This window comes from Brassica oleracea, chromosome C2, assembly GCF_000695525.1.
Source record: "Brassica oleracea var. oleracea cultivar TO1000 chromosome C2, BOL, whole genome shotgun sequence".
In the NCBI taxonomy this organism is placed as follows: domain Eukaryota; kingdom Viridiplantae; phylum Streptophyta; class Magnoliopsida; order Brassicales; family Brassicaceae; genus Brassica; species Brassica oleracea.
Genome location: NC_027749.1, coordinates 19,175,858 through 19,180,222, shown reverse-complemented (window position 1 = coordinate 19,180,222; position 4,365 = coordinate 19,175,858). Strand labels below are relative to the sequence as shown.

The window sequence follows — 4,365 nt, the reverse complement described above, 5'->3', positions numbered from 1 at the left end:
AGATAAGCAAAAAACGTACATGCAAATGCTCAATTTATATATAAAAGAATTGGAAACTCAGATTCGAACATCTGTAGTTGATAAGCATAGATGTTTGATAATGGAGAAGATAGAAAATATAAAACAGAGAGTGAACTAAAATATCAAAAATTATATAGGAGAAGAAAACCGTTTGAAATCATGTTCAACTGACTTTGAACATGGATTCTTAGAAAATTTAGGAAAGAGTCGCTGGATATAAAGGATGAGAATTTGTTTTAAATAGATTTTTCTTTTTGTTTTTATAAAGCATATTCCACATGTCAGATTTTGATTCGTTAGTTGATTTGTGCTTAGTATATAAATCAGGCATGGACATTCGGGGTTCCAATCAGGTTTTGGTTTTTCGGGTTTATTAAAATCAGCTTCATTCGGGTTATATAAAAATTCGGTTCGGACCGGTTCGGGTTTTTGAAGATTGGATTCTTTGAATATTGGATCCTTTGAATTCAACTATTTAAAACCGTTACGGTTCAATTATTTAATCGTGTGATAAACTAAATCATCTCCATTCTGTCTTCTTTTGTAAGCTTCTTCGTTTTCTTCAAGTTTCGGGCTGCAGTAGCTTCTTGCGCCGGAGTGGGTTGCTCTTGTCATTGTTTTTTGTTTCTAGCCTGATTTTGTTCCTTTTCACCTTGCAATTTTGATTTAGACTGGATCCTTTTCTTTTTCCGGGATCAAATTGGCTTTTGGTATAGAGAAGACGGAGTCGCCGGATTCAGGTGGGTCATCGGTGCGGTTCTGCTGCAAACGACTTTGGTTTAATCTCTCATCCAAGATCTAAAATCCAGATTTGGAGCTATTAGGGCCTTGTACTTCATGCATGTCGGTTCTTTCTTTTCTCTGAAGTTTAGTTCGGTTTCTTCTCGAAACTATCCGGGTTGGATTGCTCGCTCCTTGGCGCTACCTTTCAGATTTAATCATTATCTCTTTGCAAGCTTAATACTAGGTGAGTTACATTCACGATTGTCGGCTCTACCGCTTTCCAGAGACCTAAACACTCTGTCTTGACGGAAGTGAAGCTTCAGTTCTTGGAATCAAAAGGTAGGTTTTAGGAGGAACTTGTTAACGATGGTTGGCTGGGGGCATCTTCGTTAAGTTTTGTTCTTTGTCTGTAAAGTTTTAACCAGTTATGTTTATAAGCTTTAAGTCCTTCTTTATGGATCTATTGTCTTTTCTGGTTGGGACCAAATCTGTATGGCTTTAAATTCGGTTTGTAATCTAAGTTTCTGGGGAAATTTTGTCTTTCGCCAGCTTTATATCCGGGGATATACTTTCTTTCCGCCGGCCTCGTAATTTTCCTTTGTATCTTGAGAAAGTAGCATGTGTATACAAACATAACCTGCATATTTGCAAGGATATATTTTTGGCTTTTTGAGTGACATGTTTTTTTTTAATGGTCTTACTATCCCTATCATACTATATCAAGCCTAATATGTAATAATATTTGCGAAAACCTTATATTTGTTATGAAATAACTTATAATTTATAGTATCGGGAAATTTAAATAAGAGTAGAATTCAATACCCGTAGGAAGCAAATAACACTTAATATGAGAGAAAGAATTTATTATAAGGAAGAAGAAGAAGATGTAATTGTGTACAAAAGAGTGAGATGAGTGATGGTATTTATAGTGAGCAACAATACATAAAATATCAAAGATGGTGCTTGATTTGGTAAATGAGTGGGTGATCATAGCGCTTGATGAGTAGATGATCATAATGCTTGATGAGTAGATAATCATAGTGCTTGAGTTGGTAAAGGAGTGGAGGATCATTTCAAAGTTTATCTTATAACAATATTCTCTTTAATGATTATGGGTGATGAGAGAGAGAACGCTTCATCACTACAATCGATAAACTTTAATGGCAGAAATATCTATCTCATCCCTATCAATCCCTTTGGTTTCTCCGTAGCGTCGTTCCTTTTTCTCACAATCTCTTCGAGTTCTCACCTCCTTGATATTTCTTCAACCGACGTTCGACGGGTCCTCTAATCGGTCGTTCCTTCCACGTTAGTCTGATTTTACGATGGTAAGCTTTGTCCTTCCTTTTATAATTTGAATTGAAGAAATTTCCAATATAAGGTCTAACAAATGCTTCTGGGTTTTTTTTTTTTTTTTTTTGAACTTTACTTCTGGGTTTATTCCTCTGCTTAGTTTTCTGTTCGTCTTCAGTTTCCTAGGAATCTACACCTTTTGCTTAGTTCTTTTGTGGATTTTGTTTCAGATAAATACTTTTTTTCATTTCTGTCTGATGTTTTATTTGATCAGGTCTCTGAAGGTGTGTTAATCTCTGGAACCATCATTCAAATTCCCAGTCACGTACATCCCCAAAAGCACCGCCGCGAAGTACGTCTTTTACGAGAATCCGAGGAACATCGTGTGTGGACTTCTCCGGACAGTGGGCAAGAGCTGTGCCGCAAAAATAGTGCTTGTTCTTGGTGATTGTTTACGAGCAAACCCCATCATCATAGATATACTTAACTGCTAGACGGTTAATATATTTAATATCCTAACAATTCACTGTTAGACTGCTAACAATTTTAATAGCATATAAAAATTTATTATGTTCATGTATCTTTGAATTATATTGTGGCATTGTTAGCTTGTTTTGAGACACTGTTAACATGTCAACTTATCTAGTAACATATAACATTGTTAGCATGTCTTGGCATTGATTCTTGACATACTCTTTTGGAGTATTGAATTATGTTCCATCTGTGAGAATGCAGGCATAAAGAGCTGTTTATGTTCGCCGTATGCGCTTTAAGTATCAAGGTTCTACTACACCTTGTAATGATAACATAACAAGGTAACTGTTAACCTTCCCTTCTCACTGTGCTCTTCAACATCACTTTAATAACTTTTGTGATCAAGATTCTTTCTTTTCTTGTCCATAGCAAAATATTGAGCTTGTGTTGGTTCTATCTCTGAAGGGTTTCATTGCTTTGCAATTTTGGAGCAGAGGAGTTTCAACGTGCTTCTTCTTATCATGTTTTTTTGTTGCCAAGGATGTTTGGCTTCCTGTGATATATGTGAAGATCTTCTGAAGTAAAACATGCATCTTTTGGAACATGAGTTTTGCCATTTCAAACTAAAGACAGTCAATTGTTCAAATAGCCATATAACAAAAAATTTAAAACCAGCTAAAAACATTTAGTGTCCGGTTATGTCGGAGGATAACCTTGCTAACTTATGATTGATGTTCTCAAAAAGTTTAACCATTCACCGATCGTACATGGACTATATTAAATTATATATTTTTATAAAATAAAATATTCTTCAAGTGTTAGCAAATAACTGTTTATATATATTGTTAACCGGCTAAACAAACGAATGTTAGGCGGCTAAACTAACAAATATATTACATAAAAAGATTTGATTTGAATACGTAAAAATATATTTGCTAGCTGGCTAAACAAACGAATGTTAGCCGGCTAAACTAACGAATACGTAAACATTAGTAACTTATGTTAGCTAGTTAATTATTATATTATCTTTTTGTATTTAAGGGATCTTCATAAAAATACCGAGACGATGGATAAAGAGAGTTTGCATTGAAAGTACAGAACAATTGTGTGATGTGAGACTACGAGTTAATGTGATCTTAATCTTTTGATTTTACTCGAAACTCTCAAAGGTTTGAGGAAAGAGCAATTTTGTGAGGTTTTGTGGTGAGATGAGACGCTGCATCTTCACCGTCAGAGCGTCGGCGAATCCTTAAATACAGATGAACAACAGAGGACGGAATCACCGAGAGAGAACAAAGAATTTTGAATAAAATAATATATTTTGAAAGAAGTAGATTACAAAAATAACGAAGAAAAGTGAAAAAAAAAAGATAAAGCGAGAGGAAGAGAGAAAGCAGACTTGAAAAGTGGGGTCCATGGGGTAGACATATATAAACTTTTTTGTATATATATAGTTTTGCTAATCATTACTTGCATAGTTGCATGTATCATTTCGAAACGTTTGAGCATCTCACGAAAGAAAGAGACGGTGTAGGAGCATCGACGTATTTTCTCAAGGGCAGAAGGTGAGCTTGACCTTTGGGCCTCTGCAAATTTGCTTTTCTTACACTATTTTGTATGCAAATTGCTCTTGTATCTTTGATGTTTCAATGAAATATTTCATTTGTTTTATATTATGTATATTTAAAGTTTTCCACAATATTTTTTTTTTTAAAAAGCTGTTCTATTTTATTTTAATTAACAAATTATTTTGTTTAAATATGATAATAATTGTTTAAAAATACAAATAAACTATAAATTTTACAAACATATGCATTAGAAATATTAAAAAATATTAAAAACAGTTTTTAAATA

The 4,365-nt window shown here is 34.0% G+C and overlaps 1 long non-coding RNA gene across 2 annotated transcripts; it reads left to right on the top strand.

The window, feature by feature from the left end:
* The first annotated feature begins 1,844 nt into the window (after positions 1-1,844).
* Positions 1,845-3,157, top strand: LOC106325362. Of its 2 annotated transcripts, none has more exons than XR_001266878.1 (4): positions 1,845-2,072; positions 2,312-2,481; positions 2,773-2,852; positions 2,977-3,157. It is a non-coding gene; the product is annotated as an uncharacterized LOC106325362 (long non-coding RNA). The 2 variants fall into 2 exon arrangements; XR_001266879.1 differs by having other exon boundaries at positions 2,941-3,157.
* Positions 3,158-4,365: the final 1,208 nt, after the last annotated feature.